We start from the raw sequence: 15,464 nt of genomic DNA on the forward strand, positions 1-15,464 counted from the left end.
AGATGTCGAGACTGCTTCCCAGTACGCTTCAAGGCTGTTAAATATTTTTGACCGCTGGGTTGAGATGCGAGGACAAGGTCGCACATTTGAAGTGGTCCGTACATGATAGTGGCTGAGCAGTTTTTAAACAGCTGCCACAATCATTTAGTTCTGTTCTTGCGAGGGCGTGATTGCAAAACGGTGGACAAGATTGCTGAGGCCGCCGATCACTTTCTTGAGGCTCAACGACAGAATAACCTCGCGTTTTTTAAAGACAGAGTTGAGCAGAATTTAGCGAAACCTAAGGACGCAGCCCCAAACCCAAGGACTCAAATTCGATGCTGCATCTGCGAGACGATCGGACATAGGTTGGCGGATTGCCGTACAAAATTGAAGCCCCCATACTGCACATTATATTGCAAATCAGAGCATGCAACTCAGTTGTGTCGACGCAGAAGTTCAAGTGATCGGGATACATCTGCATGCTGCACGTCCCCTCGAGATTCCTGCCCTGGTCGACAGCTGGGAAGAACATGCGGAGATGTTCGAGGGGAAGATTGGGCTCATCGTCCTACTTCAATGAATACCAGCATGCTGGTGGAGCGTGAAGAAGTGTTCGGACAAGCAGTGTCGGTGCGGAGCGATACTGAATCTAATAGCATCGTGGTGCGTCAGGCTCTGGTTCCCGAGACTGCGTACACTGGTGAACGAGCATTCTTACGTTTAGCGGATGGTTCTTACATCTAAGCGCCTGAGGCCGAAGTCATTATCAGGTCGCCATACTTCACAGGCAAGGCTATATTGCTAAGTGCCTGCCGACGCCTTTGTATGACGCAATTATCGGTAACGTTCCTGGTGCAAGCGCCCCATTCGCCGTCGTTCCAACAGTCTTGACGGGCCAGAGAAGCATACCTGCCAGTGATGATGGGCTCAGTGCTTCTTTCACGGCTCTGGCTGCGAAAGTTTCAGACATTGGTTTGGATGCCACTCAAACCGCGCACCAAGTATATCTGCCCGTTTTTCGCAAGAAGCAAGAAGACGATGCCAACTTAGAAGTGTGTCGTCGAAAATTGAAGAAAACCTATTCCGGAAACGGGCAGACTGCCTACACCTTCCATCTCGTTGACGGCATTTTGTACCGAACATATCAAGTTTGTCCTGGAAAAACAATCGAACAAGCGGTCGTTCCGAAGGTTTTGCGCCCTCAGATCCTCGTGCAGGCACATGAGAGTGCACTTGCTGGCCACCAGGATGTCAGGAAAACTACAGCGAGAGGGCTTGATGACTTTTACTGGCCAGGGGTGCAAGCTGACATTAAGAGGTTTGTGAGATCGTGCGATGCATGTCAGAGGACTGTCCCGAAAGGAAAGCTGAGCAACGCTCCACTAGGACTCATGCCTGTTATCTCCACACCGTTTGAGCGGGTGGCTGTGAATATTGTCGGGCCGTTAACCACCACCTCATCTAGAGGCAACCGATATATCCTTACCTTGGTGGCTTTTGCCACCAGGCTTCCCGAGGCTGTAGCCCTACCGGTCATCGACTCAGCCACTGTGGCTGAGGGTTTGCTGCAAATGTTCTCCGGGATTTGATTCCCGCTGGAGGTCCATTGCGATCGGGCCTCATGCTTCACGTCTCCCTTAATGCAGGAAGTGAGCGATGTGCTAGCTATCAAGCACTTAAGTTTGACACTGTACCATCCTATGGGGAATGGGTTGGTAGAACGGTTTAATGGCATTTTGAAGAGTATGCTGCGGAAGTTGTTCCAAGAACACCCGAAGTCATGAGATCGTTACCTGGATCCGCTGCTTTTTGCGTACAGAGAGGCACCAGCTTTTCTCCCTTTGAACCGTCATGGCCGTCAAGTCCGAGGGCCAGTTACCATTTTAAAAGAGCTCTGGACGGCTGAGAAACTGTCGGACACCGTCAGAACAACATACGGGTATGTCCTTGATTTGAGGGAGCGTTTAGAAGAAACGCTGCAGATTGCACAGCAGAATTTGATGAAGGCCCAGAGGTTACAGAAGATGTACTCTGATATACCTACATCATGTAGAAAGTTGAAGGTGAGAGATCGAGCTCTAATTCTCCTACCCGCATTCCATAACAAGCTCATTATGCACTGGAAAGGATTGACCTTTTGTGGTTACTGGCAAAAAAAATGACAGATTACTGGCTTGACGTGGGCTCTGGAAATGAGTTATTCCACATAAAATTGCTAAAACGCTACGAAGAGCACCAGCCGATGCAGGCCCTACAAACTCCATCTATCGTAGTTGTTGAGGAAGTCGAGTCTGAAACCCCTTTGCCAATGACCAGTGCAGATCCTGGTCCCGGAAAAGAAGGCATCAAGCGAGTCGGCAGCTTCTTCAGAGGGAAACACGTTATTCCGCCTTATGACGGGAATGTTTCGCACTCGTGTGGCCGGTTGGAAAATTTAATATTTTCTTGTATGGTCGTAATTTTACTATCCAGACCACCAACCGTTTCAGTACTTCACGCAGGCCAAACATTTAAGCAGTCGTGTGCTGCGATGGAGGCTGGTATTGCAGGAGTATTCGTTCCGTGTTGAACACATTAAAGGCTCCAGTAACGTTGGCGCAGATTATTTAAGCCGGTCCTGAATGAGTGACGATTCATGTTTTACAACATTCTTCTGACCGGTCTATGTTAACCCTTTTTAAGTGTTAACGTTACTTACTTGTATTATTACACAGTTTATTTTTTTCGTGTGTGTACGCGTGACCCAGACTCACAGCAGACAGTATCAATGGTGTGGCCGCGCTGTGGTGTGTGCAGTGATTTGTGCAGCAGTGTTATTTTGCAGTCCCCCAAAAGAGCGCATCACTGTCTTTGATCCAAGTGTTTTCCTTTTTTTTTTTTCACCGAAACAAAAGACTTCTCAAAGAGAAAAGGGCCGGGGGGGAGGGGGGGGGGGGGCATATTTTTGAAAAACCTGTGTGTGAGTACAGAAAAAAACAAGAAACTCAGGAAATACGAAGAAAAAAAAAACATGTTTGGAAAAAGGAGAAAGAAGAGAAGAACGTGGAGGGTGGCTCGAGGAGCGCGAGGCACAAGGAGAGGAGAACAGGCGAGCAGCGGTGCTGTTGTTCGGTCGTCCACAGAGCTCGGGTCGTCCGCTGCCAGGCCTGACCTGTGTATCCAGACCTGGGACCTGCTTACTGCAACCTGTCCTGGCCCTCCTCCTGTCCTGGGTGATCGGACCTGGGAGTACTGCAGCTGCAGATCATCGCCGCTGCTGTAACTGCGGCTCATCACCGGCACGGGCGTTCGGTGCCGTGCTGGGCCCATGGCACGTCGGGGAGGCCTGACGCATCGGCCGTGGAACGGCAACCCGAGGCCTCTTGCCTCTACTGGGACCCGTCCGGTGGCCTAGCCTTCCGCTGGGCTTACCGAGGCCCTACTTCACCGACCCCTGCAAAACTCTGACCACCCGGAGCGTCTGCACCGGCTTCTCCCACCCAACGACCTGGTAACTTTTTGACAATTTGTGTTTAGTCATCGTCCTACTTGCTCTTCATATTCTCGTCCCATATAGGCAAAGGTTTTCGTTGCTAACTTGGTTGGTGTGGTTATGTATTTCGATTGGTGTCTCCGAAGAAGCCACGGAAGAAGGTGGCAAGTAGATCTAGAGAAAAGAAGCTCACAGTATAAAACCATTTAATCTCCCAGTAAATAATTCATCTACAATTCATCTACGTATTGTCTGCATCAATGCAACAATTTGCATGTATCAGCAGCTAATAACAGCGCGCCCTAGCCTCTTTTTTCTTTTCTCCTTCATGCATGCAAATAAGTATAACAAGCTACTGTATCCGTCGTTCTAGGCAAATTAAAGGTTTCTCTTTGCATAATGAAGCTTAAGGCGACAACCTTTCCTGATCCCGACCCCGTAGAATAATTCTGAAACACGCCGATTTAGCTCTTCGGAATAGCTGTTGTGAAAAAAAAACAAAAAATGTAATCTAAAAAAGGAACGCCGCCCTTTCCGGAAGAACGGCCCCCTGACACCGAAGGTATACACATTATATACCTATATGTAACATGGTAGCGGTAATTAAGAAACAACTAGCTCGGCGCTTTGCGCCGAGTCTTATGTCATCAGTGTTGTGAACCTCTCATTGTATTTGCTTATTAACGGCGCTCGCCGTTCGCGGTAGGAGCAGGTAACGTGTATATTAAATCAGAGTTTCGCAGGCTTAGTGTACTCTCGCAAAAGCCACTCACCGGACGCTAAGGCGTGACTACTGGAAGCCTGACGAATTCCGATTTATGCAGTGGCAGCGTTCTTAAATTATAACAGCCGTACTCGGCTTGCCTTTCTTGCCACTCGCGCACTAGCAAATCATGTCTGCGCCAGAGCAATCCGAGCATCAGAAAAGACTGCAGCCTCCACTAGGCAGCAGTGAGGCGCTAAGTGGCAGCTCCCAGGTTTCCTCTACTCTTTATCTTCATGCAGAACGAAAAAGTATGCCGCCGACGCCCTAAATAAAACGTACAGAGTCGATCACACTTGTGTATAGAGTGGTCCAGAGGAGCTGCGCGGAGGAAATAAGGGGAAATTCAAAGCCAGACGCAAACTTTTACTGGTAATACTTTAGCGCTCTAGAGCAGCAGCACAGTCACGCGTACCGCACATACACAATCGCATTGTCACTACTAAAGCAGCTGCGTTAATATTTGATTTGATACGTGGCATACCGCTCGAGCGCTCAATGTATGTGATCGACTCTGTACCCAACCGTTCGCTCTTGATTAGCTCGTTTAGGGCCGTTAACAGTGGGAACAGCGACATGCGGATACGCATCGTTTCTCTTGCATTAACCTCTTCGTTAGGCGTATTGTCGGCCACGACGCTACAGGGTTGGTACGAAAAAGGGCAGCCGTGGTCGACTGAACCGGAATATTACTACACACCCTTGCAAAGTGTCTGAACAAGTATAACGATGCATGCGTGTTTTTGTTCACATTTATACATTTATTTAAAGTAAATCTGAAGTTGACGTTTCAAAAACTCGCATTTCCCTTTTAAGTCTCACAGGCGACGTTTTCGGATGAGAAACGAAAAAAGGTTGCGTTTCAAATAAGCACATTTTTATTTGCTAGTGTCGACAAGACACTTTTTGTTACCACGCGGTTTTATTTAAAAAGAAAGTACGATAGCGAAATCTCCTCCAAACTTCTCCAAAATCTCTAAATCATATCCCTAACCAAGGCCTCCTGTTGCAAAACTAAATACATACCTAACTTGGTCACTCACTCACTCCTTCCACGAATTTTATTCTAAGTTCTAGTAAGTATGATTGTGGTTTAACCAAATTCTTGTAAATTTGTTAGGAGTTCCTGCACAAGATTGCCGATCATAGATATACCGCTGAAGCCTGGGCCGAACGAAGAAGCCCTGAAAAATAATTTACTCAACAAAAAACTGTAGAGTACGCGCAATATTTCATCTCCTTTTTTCAAAACCTCAGCTATGAATATGGGTATGTGGCACGGAAGAGCTCGTAAGAGTTTCCGAACTCGGTCAACTTGTGTGCTTTGACTCGCTCAGCCGACGAACAAGGGAAGAAAAGGAGGGACGAGGCCGCACGCGCCACACAAGAGGGGAGTGAGGGGTGAAGTAAGGAGCCCTGGAGCGGCGCCCTTTGCACAATCGCTGCCCTTTGGCGCAGCGCCCTCCAAGCAAACAAACTAGCGCGGCATCTACGCGCAAGATGCTTGTCCCGAGTCTATATAAGCTGCCTGCAGCCATGAGCAAAGATTGCGGCTAGCTGTAACCATCCCCTGTAGCTGCTGCCGACGGTGGTATTTCTTTTTCCGGCACAGCGGGGGACCCCAAGTGTCGCCTGCGACGATCGACCGCCCTCTCGGATCGCGCGAAGAAAGACCGCACGCGCCACACTCAGCGAGAGAGGCTGTCTATCTTCAGTTGGCGGCGCAGGTGGCTCGCTTTGGGGAACTCTGGGTTTTCACTTGAATCTGCGTTCTTTCCTCCAAACAGTTTCTTTCGTGGAGACCCGGAAAAAGGCATGCCTCCGGTGCAATGCACGCACTTTTGTTGTAGAACATGGTTATTCATCAACGTGTCCGAGCGGGGGGAGAAAGAGGAAAGAACAAAGAACGAGGCCGCTCCGTGTGCGCCCGAGTGCGCACGAGACGGAGAGATGGCAGAGCGACAGAAAGACGTTGACACACGAACACTCACCGCGCAGACCACTCTGTAATTCGTCAGGCCGCGAGCGCGCCCCGTAAATCAATACAACGTGTTCCCCGCAAACCGGCGGCGGATACATTTCATCTGCCTACGTGGGCGCCGAGTTTTTTCTTCCCTACTTTTTTGTTACCTCCTGCCGAAGCTGCAAAGAAGAGCAGCGCAGCCAATACTCCGCGTCCGTAAACACACCCTGGAGCCGATATGTTCGTTACAGCGGCGTCTTGAAGTCGGCTTGAGCAAGCCTCAATAACTGCGCTGCGCCGGGAGTCAGAAATGATGTCACCGGGCGTCGTTTCTCATGCTCCCAACCAACGCCTCGAGAAAACTTAACATTCGCTGGTCGATCCCGGCACGGTAACGAAAGATGCGCGTACGCAGGAGGCACGAGCCGTTGCGTGCGCTTTTCAAAAGCTGCGCTGAACTGTCAGCCCCAGAACTTATCTAGGGCAATTGCATCTTGTTGAGGCTGAAGCTGAATGCTTAAGGCAGACAAATCGAAGGAGTCAAAATTTAATGGTTAATAGGAATGGCCGGTTCTTTTGAACTATATACGAAAAGAAAATGCTAGCGGAAGGGGGCTTACACACATAGTGAATGGCCCATGTCTGCGATTTGTACTAGCATGGACGTTTTGACTTCACAGGGAAACGAGAACAGCGGATTATTTCATATACATCGGCATTGTTACCATCTCCTTAATTTAACATAGCACAGTTTCACAATAGCTATGCATCGACGTGGGATTTAGGGCATTAATTGCACAAGAATGAATCACAACACAAAAAGTGCCCTCTGCCATAAATACGAGCAACGCTCGGCCATTTACTCTCCATCACTGTAGTACATTATAGATCCATTCTTGTAGGTTTGTTCTAGGGCTGATACTAGCTCTCGTATAGGAACTTTCAAAAGCCTAAAAAAAGAGGCTTCCCACGATGAGAATAAGCTAGCAACGCTGAAAAATTTATTCGAAGCAATTTAAGAAACTGGTGGCAGCAGAGACAACCGAGCAGTTAGAAAAGAGCCGCTGAATCGCGTTCACCATTTCCTTTCGATATTCATGGAATCTTTTACACCTAACGCAACTCAAGCACCATAGTAGGTGAAGAATATTTATTGCCTGCGCCATTTTTATTATTTGTGAGGGAAGTGACTGACCGAGGTTAGCCTTTTTTTTTTTTCTTTAGACAGGAATGAAAAATACCACACCAAAAAGGCCCTAAGCGCACCATGAAGTCTTGCAGGAAGGAGTCCACAGTAAGTTCTCGTATTCATCAGATCATTCTATTTGATCTTTTCGTTTATGTCCGAAAAAACTCACTCGCCATTTCCCGGAACGCAATAATACAACATTGTTGCTTGCAGTCATAGCCAGCTAACGTGACATCTTCCTGAAGTTAGCTTCGCCTTGACGACAGCGGGCGGAAGCGCCATCGTGGGATGCACGCACCATATTTAGTGCGCACAGTAGACAAACAAGCCAGTTACTGGAACGCGGCACAGGGGCTAGGTTCAGGGCTGAGGCTTGGACTTGTTGCCTGCGGTCATCGTTACAAACGTCCGCTTTTGCTCGTGTTTAGAAACGCGCCGAAGAAATAGTCAGGGTGTGCACCGTGTAACGCTGTCGCCGAGACAGGGAGATCGAGCCACTGCGACGAAACGCTATCCAGGTCGTTCTGTCGGACGCCCTTAGCACCACACACTCCGAGAAACAAGGTGATCTGCGGGCACTTACGTTCGTCGAGTCCCGTCAGGCGAAATTACAAAGTTTCTTCAAAGTCATCCGCGCGCGAGACACGACCTCAGGGCATCCTCCGATCTCCTGCGGCTGTCCGGAGCTGCTCCCGAGCATGCGTCTGCGAGGGGCGAAACGAAGAAAATGGCAACAACAAACACTTGAAGCGACCCAATGAGAAAAAAAAAATGCAAAGAAAAGGGCAGGCACTGCAAACAGGTGGAACGCGAGTGCCGCACGAGTGTTCGCACGCGTCGCAATGCGGTGGTGCGTCCCACCGGAAGTGATTCCTTTTGTCCCGTCATTAAGAGTCATGACGTGCTGTACCGCGTATTCTGCACCCGCAACACAGGCTTAAGGAAAATAACATCCAGTGCAATTCTCGTGGCGGCGCAATTCGACTTGTTTGTTGTTGCTTTTTTTTTTAAACATTTTATGGCACCAACGTGGGCCCTCCGAACACATTCCGAAAGTGGATATTTCATTGCCCTTCCTTTCTTATGAACCCCAGGAGAAGGTTATTTCCACAGCGACAACACACAGCGGAACAGGGAGCATTAGACACCAGCATACGTTGTACCTCATTTAATCTCTTAAATTCGCGCTTGCTGCATTTTCTTCTTTTTATTGTGAAAGCAATACTACTCGCACTTTCAAGCCTTCGTGTGACCCGGCGCAGTTACGTCTTACCCACGTGACGCTGTGATGTCACACCCCACGTGACACACGGGCTGGCAGGAGCTGCCAACTTGGGTCTCTCGTTTCACATGGGACGGTTATGTCAGAATCAGCCTGCTAGGACCCTGGCATTCACGTTACCCCTATAGGCCTCTAAGGCATGTTCATATCGGTTGGTTAAAGCGGGGCTTTATATGTGGGCTTAGGAAGAAGAAAAAGAGAAGAAGAACGCTCGGTCAACCGCAGCTAATGCTTTCGCTCAATATTTGGTTCAGCAGCGTTGAACCCTTGTAATTTGTTTCTCTTACGTCAGCGAGAAATAATACGAACTCCCTTTTGGGAAAATATATTTCCCCCGATTTTGCGCCATTTTTTTTTTGCCACCAGTAATTTTGGTGCCAGTAATAACATTCCGGCAATATCAACTAATATATTTTCACTTTTTATTTCAATGGTACATTGCTTGCTGTTCAATCACTTGGCATGAAACGCCCATTCTTATTTACCGGGTCATATTACTGTCTATTGCTGCCAGACTACTGCATGTCTCAAAGAACTAATAAATATTAGAAACGTATAAATTTCTCTGTTCGTTTGATTAAGGCTTCTCCCGAGTAAGCGTCGCAAGTAAAACGGTTTCACGTCATTCGAAAAACAAGGCATGACGCGATCAGTTCGTTCTGATACTAATGCCTCCCGCTGGTAGTCGCTGAACATTGGCTCTTGATCACTAGATTGAGGGGCGTTTGAAAGCTCTGCTACAGTGCAGTTCTGAATTTAAAGAAGACATCTTTCAGGGTACTGTTGCGAGAACATGCTGTAACGTAGCACGAGGCAGTGTATGAAAACGCTCCCCCCAAAAAAGGCGAAACAAAATTAGGCAAAAAAGGAAAAGCGGAGGGCGCGCTGCTATAGACACCGATACAAGAAGACAGCAAGTTGAGTTGAAACTGCTGAGAACAGCAGCTGCGTAAAATGGCAGTACGTGAGGTGGGTTTCCACGGATTCCAAGTCGAGAGGGTAAGATTATGCTTATTCACGCCTGAACTGCGTTTTAAGCCAGGTACTAAGGACGCCAGCCAGCCGCGCACCACAAAGTGAAAAGACGCGTCAACCGAAGATGGCGGGAAGGCTACCTGGAAGCTCCCGAGTGCCACGAGAGAACGGTCTTAATGAACGCGCAGATGATTCAATTAGCAAGTTCTTTTCTGGAGCAGCTGCCCGAGAGGGCTTCCGCCCACCCGAGTTTCTGTATATACAGCCGCGCGCATTGCGAGAGAAGGCACCAAAGGTTTGCTTTCGTACCAAACAAGTGCACACGCCATCCGAGGGAGGGCGCATTGAATAAACACGCGATAAGCTCAAGGCTTTGCACGCTTACTCATACAGCGACGGGGTCTTCCCGGCAAACGCGTCGTAATAGCTTGAAGACGCACCCTGTCTCTTCCAGCATAAATTTACCGCCGTCACCCCCTCCCCTATGCAACCTCCCCGTAATGACCCCTAAAATTAAAGCGAAAATTGTTTTATTGATTTCCTATATAGCATTATCTCGCCTCCTACGCGAAGTAAAATGGGCATTCTGGAGGAATTGGGAAAATGGGACCGCACGCGTGCAGTTACGAAAAAAAAAAAGGAAAAGAAAAAAAAAGGTCGTAAGCGCGCGCAACCCGGCGAAAAAGCGCGCATGGGACGGCACGCGCGACTTTTATCCGACTTAGTTTCGCCAACCAGCCGATTTGATTCGCTGCGGAGAGCTAGAAAAGTACTTCACGTGTTCCTCTAGAGAGCTTTCGGTCTAAAACACATTCGCTTCAATAAAGTTTTCCCTCTCTCTCTCTCCCTCTCTCTCTCTCTCTCTCTCTCTCTCTCACTTCGGTACTGATCGGAACGAGGCGCTTCAAGGGCAACATTCAGAAGCCATGGCCGTCGTTTTGAGACAGATGTTGTGCGTCATCCGCGAAATGTGTCTCTACAATGATGAAAGGGTTCGAGAGTGTGGCCATGCTTAATCAAGCGACCTAATAACATTAATAACAAGCCAAATGACCAAAGTTAAGGGGTTCTTTAGAATAAAATAATCTGAAATGAATGCCCTACACCTTGTTTTCGCGTTAAGAAATAATGCGAGAGCGAGAAATAACAATTGATTTGAAAATGATTTTGGCAAATATCTTTCCGGCCTCAGTTACGGCTGCCGAACATTAACACCGAAAGGAGCAACGCGCGCCCGCGTTGCGCGTGCAACTTGCCAAGTGCCGCCGATACTATTATTACCAGGCTGACTAGCAGGCTGAGAGTTATTGGGGACGCTTTCGGCAATTTTTAAGTTTTCTCTTCCGCCATCTGTCATCTAGCGTCGGAACACAACACCTGACGACGGAGATCACGCCTCAAGTTACGTCAATCACGTCGTGGGCGCCGCGCCAATTCGGGGCTCTCACAGCTGCGGCTCGACAACAAAGTGAGCAAGCGCGCTTGGTGACCTGGATAGCGCCCTTTCTTGCCAAAAAGGGGATGCTTAAATTCGTATTCGCAAGTCTTGCCCGTGACCATTTCTTCTCCTTGATTTTCACTACAATGTAATTAGCTATAATTGTTTCTCTGACCCACTCTGCACGCTTCCCACTCTTAACGTTACAAATGCCATTTTCCATTCCATAGGTCTCTGCGTTGTCCTCAACTTAAGCAGAATCCTTTTCGTTAACCTCCACGTTTTAGCCCCTTAGGTGAGTGCCGATAAGGTGAAACTGTTATATATTTTCTTACCGGTAGGCTGCTAGTCATAATCTTTGAGTATTTGCCAAACGCGCTCCATTCCAATCTTGTTCTCCCAGTTATTCCCTTTCGTGGTCGGAATCTACGGTTAATACCTGTCGTAAATGGGCACATTCACCTATCATTTCCAGTGTTTCGCCAGTTATTGTAAACTGTTGTTCCTTCTCAAGGTCATCAGACATTACCTATGTCTCCTGCATATTAATTGTAAGCCTACCTTTCCGTTTATTCGTTGGAATTCTGCCCCGCCGGGATAGTGCAACGGTTACGGCTCTCAACTACTGTACCCAAGCACGCGGGATCGAATCCCGGCCTCGGCGGCCGCTTTTCGTTGGAGGCGAAAAGCAAGGCGCCCGTGGGCTGTGCGATGTCAGTGCACGTTAAAGAACCCCAGGTGGTCGAAATTTCCGGAGTCCTCCACTACGGCGTCTCTCATAGCCTGAGTCGCTTTGGGACGTTAAACCCCACAAACCGAACCAAACCATTGGAATTCTTTCCCCGAGTTACTTAGCAAACAATGTCATCCGCGAATCGCAGTATCCATCAAGCCTTATCCATAAATCCTCCCTTTTCAAGCCTCTGAATACTTCCTCTAAGCAAGCTGTGACTAGTACTGGGGAGATCGTGTTTCCCTTTCTAACACCTTTGTTTACGAGGATTTTATTAATTTCTGTATGGAGAATTATGGCTACTGAGCAGCCATTACTTATATGGCTCATCTACATCCTGATTTCGCACTGCCTGCATGACTGCCGAGATTTCCACCGAGTCAAATGCTTTCTTTTAATCAATGAATGCTATGTGTATAAAGGCTGGTTATATTCAGAGTACTTTCCTATCACCCGGTTGATAGTATATAGTATCATCTGGTTGATAGATAGTATCGACGGTAGAGTGCCCTTTCGGAAAACCTGCTTGATCCCTTGGTTAATTCCCTGGATGATGCCTTCAGTTGCGATGGTAGGCGCTTTGAACTCTGCCACGTGTACATTACTTGTTTCTCTGTATTTTTGCTATTCTTTCTATTGATTTTCACAGAATTCTGTTCTGTTATTCGCGGTTGCATCTACCCAGTTGTGCGTGTCGGTTTGCGGAAGCAGGCTTGCTGTGCCTTGTATTGTTTTTTCGGTTGTATTAATTATACTATACTTCATATCTCCCACTCCTGTTTACAGTCTCACCTTGAGGCTAGCATTACGTATAAATAACAAAAAAAATGTCTATGGGTGCCCTGATTCAAATAGTGATTATATACATTAGTAGATATCTTTTACGCAACGGATAGTAAGCTGATTGATCTATAATTTTTCAAGTCCTTGGCGTCCAGTTCTTATGAATTAAGGAAATGTTAGCTGCACGATATTCCCACCGCCCTCCAGCAAACCTGTAGTTACCTCAACTTCCCCAGCTGCTTCCCCCCTTTTCATATCTTTCAAAGCTTTCTTAACCTCGTCCGGTTTGTTAATGGCGTAATGTCTCATTGCTCTTGCCTACTGTCATTTTCGTTATTGTCCTGACCACTTTGGCTAATGTATAGGTCATAGAACTCCTAAGCTACTTTGATTATCGTAAATATATTATTAATGAAATCGCCAACCTTGTCTCATAGCGCATACATCTGACTTTACCTATGACTACTTTAATTTTCACCGCTTTACGGCTACCACCGTTCTTTAGAACATGCCGGATTTTCTCCATATTCTACTTATTTATTTCGGTACACTTTGCGCCTATTGATTACTTTTGAGAGCTCTGCCAGTTTTATCAAGTCGATTGGGCTGGAGGTTTTCATACTTTTGCGCTGCTGAATTCAATATTTCGTCTTCTTCATTACTTTACCGGTGTACTCTCCAACTATCCTGCCGCCTACTTTTACCGCACACAATGATATCTCTTAAGGTATTGCTTAGCGATTCTACATTAAGGTTGTTACCTCGGTTAGAGCTGAATATCTTCGCTGCGAGATTCTGAATTCGTCTACCCTTTCTCTCACCTCCTACCATTCACCGCTTAATAATGTCTTCCGTTCCCTCTTCAAATGAAGACTAATTCGAGACCTTGCAATCGTGAAGTCACTGCATCGCACCTTTCTGATTACCTCTACATCCTGCACACTGCCAGGGGTAGAACACAGTATGAAGTCAATTGCAATTTTAGTTTCCCCGTTAGGGCTCATCTGAATAACAGCACGTAAAAAGGGCGTTCTTAACGAAAATAAAGCGGTACGCTAATTGCCGTGCAAACAAACGGCATAAACAAAGATCTCCAGCGCATACACTCTTACACAGGCTGGTTTGACGCGTCTTTTCTCGAGAGGAACCTGACAGAAACCCTGCAAACGCTCTATGCAACTTTCGTGGCGGTAACAGCGTAGCACTTGCATGACGTATCACAGCTTTCTAACCGAGAGAAGATCTCCAATTGAGACACTTTCAAAGATTAAGGAGTTCTATCCACCAATGCATCGCACAGTACAGAGGCGTCTTGCTTTTCGACGGAAGCGAAAAGCAAGACGCAGGTGCGCTGTACGATGACAGTGCACATTGAAGAACCACAGGTGGTTGAAATTTTCGGAGCCCTCTACTGAGTGGACTTGGTGGCAGTGGCGGCGACACGATGTCCAATCGTTGCTTCTTTCTTGTGCAGTGCCTGGAAATCATCGCTGGATTTTTCCTTCCCTGCGTCATCCTGCAATGTGCTGTGCTTCGTTCGCCCGCAGCTTTGTCATTTTTAAGCGAGCAGCACGTGGAAGCTGCGTTCACATGCACTCGGACTGTCCTACCGCCCTGCTGTCTGATAGCATAGATGAGATCGTCTGCGTGAATATTCCGGACAGTGCTCGCTGGCCTGACGTCTGTATCCAGGAACCAATCATCGTTGGCCGTGGTTTTCTGACGACACACGTCTTGACTTTAAAAGCACTGTTCTCGACATCCCTCGCCAGTGGGCTTGGTGGCAGTGGCGGTGACAGGATGTTCAATCGTTGCTTCTTTCTTGTGCAGGTATGCTACCTCCTTATGCGCATTGCGTTCGCTCTGATGACCGCTTCTTGCTACTGCTACCTTGCCCACAGAGTTCTTTCTTTTTGTTCAAATGTTCTACAATGTTTTAGCCGACTTTTACTATGCGGTGACGTAGACGAAAACCCAGGGCCGTATAACAACATGTCTACTCGTTCCAAAACGAATGCTGCGGTCTCTACATTTGATGACTCTGATGGTTCGCGTTCAGAGAGCCCTGAAAACGCTAGTGTTCAGCGTATGTTTTCTGATTTACTTAACAGTCAGAAGCAAATAGCACAGGACATTGCTGACATAAAGCTACAGTTTTGTGCACGTTTTGAGGTCTTAGAGTTACGTGTGTCCGCCCTCGAATCACCACATGGCCATGAGCCCAGTTCACCCCGTGAAGACCTACACTCCCAGGCCTCTTCAACGGCTGGTGTTGTATCAGACTTATTGAATAAGATTGACGACTTATAAAACCGATCACGGCGCAACATTATCTTGTAAGGTCTAACTGATGACGATGAAGAAAACAGACTCTCTGTTGGCTAAAATCTCTCAACTAATTGTTGACAAGCTGCAGACTCCATGTCCTCAAATTGAACGGTGTCATTGGCTAGGCAGAGGTCACAACGGACAACCGCGTCCTGTTATTAATAAGCTTTTAGATTTCCGTGATAAAATTACTGAGATGAAAAACGTCTCGAAACTGAAAAATTGAGATTTTTTTATTACGGAAGACTTTTCCTTTAGAGTTCGCTCTATAAGACAAACTTCGGAAGGCATCGGCCGCTTTCCGCGATAATGGTTCTACTGTTCGTCTACACTATGATCATGCCGTTATTGACAGAGCAAGGTACAACTGGGATGATAGTCCAACTCTTTAGTTAGGGCAGATCCCGCTACAGCTAACCATGTTCGTACAGCTTCGCTGTCTTTTACCGTTGATTCGTCTACTCGTGATCACCACCAGTCTTCGTCACCTACCCAGCGCTGACTGAGTGTGAATTCCATTGAGCATCTTACTCTCCTAAATGTCAATGCAAGAAGC

At 47.4% G+C, this 15,464-nt stretch overlaps 1 long non-coding RNA gene across 3 annotated transcripts in view; it reads right to left on the reverse strand.

The window, feature by feature from the left end:
- LOC146202116 (uncharacterized) overlaps window positions 1-15,464 on the reverse strand; it is a 674,799-nt gene that overhangs the window by 310,159 nt on the left and 349,176 nt on the right. For all 3 annotated transcript variants that reach the window (XR_014703645.1, XR_014703646.1, XR_014703647.1), the window contains one exon: window positions 7,953-8,073. This is a non-coding gene — a long non-coding RNA (uncharacterized LOC146202116). The remainder of the gene's footprint in view (window positions 1-7,952; window positions 8,074-15,464) is intronic.

The sequence above is a fragment of the Amblyomma maculatum genome, chromosome 1, assembly GCF_055883805.1.
Source record: "Amblyomma maculatum isolate TAMU_Amacu chromosome 1, ASM5588380v1, whole genome shotgun sequence".
Lineage (NCBI taxonomy): Eukaryota > Metazoa > Arthropoda > Arachnida > Ixodida > Ixodidae > Amblyomma > Amblyomma maculatum.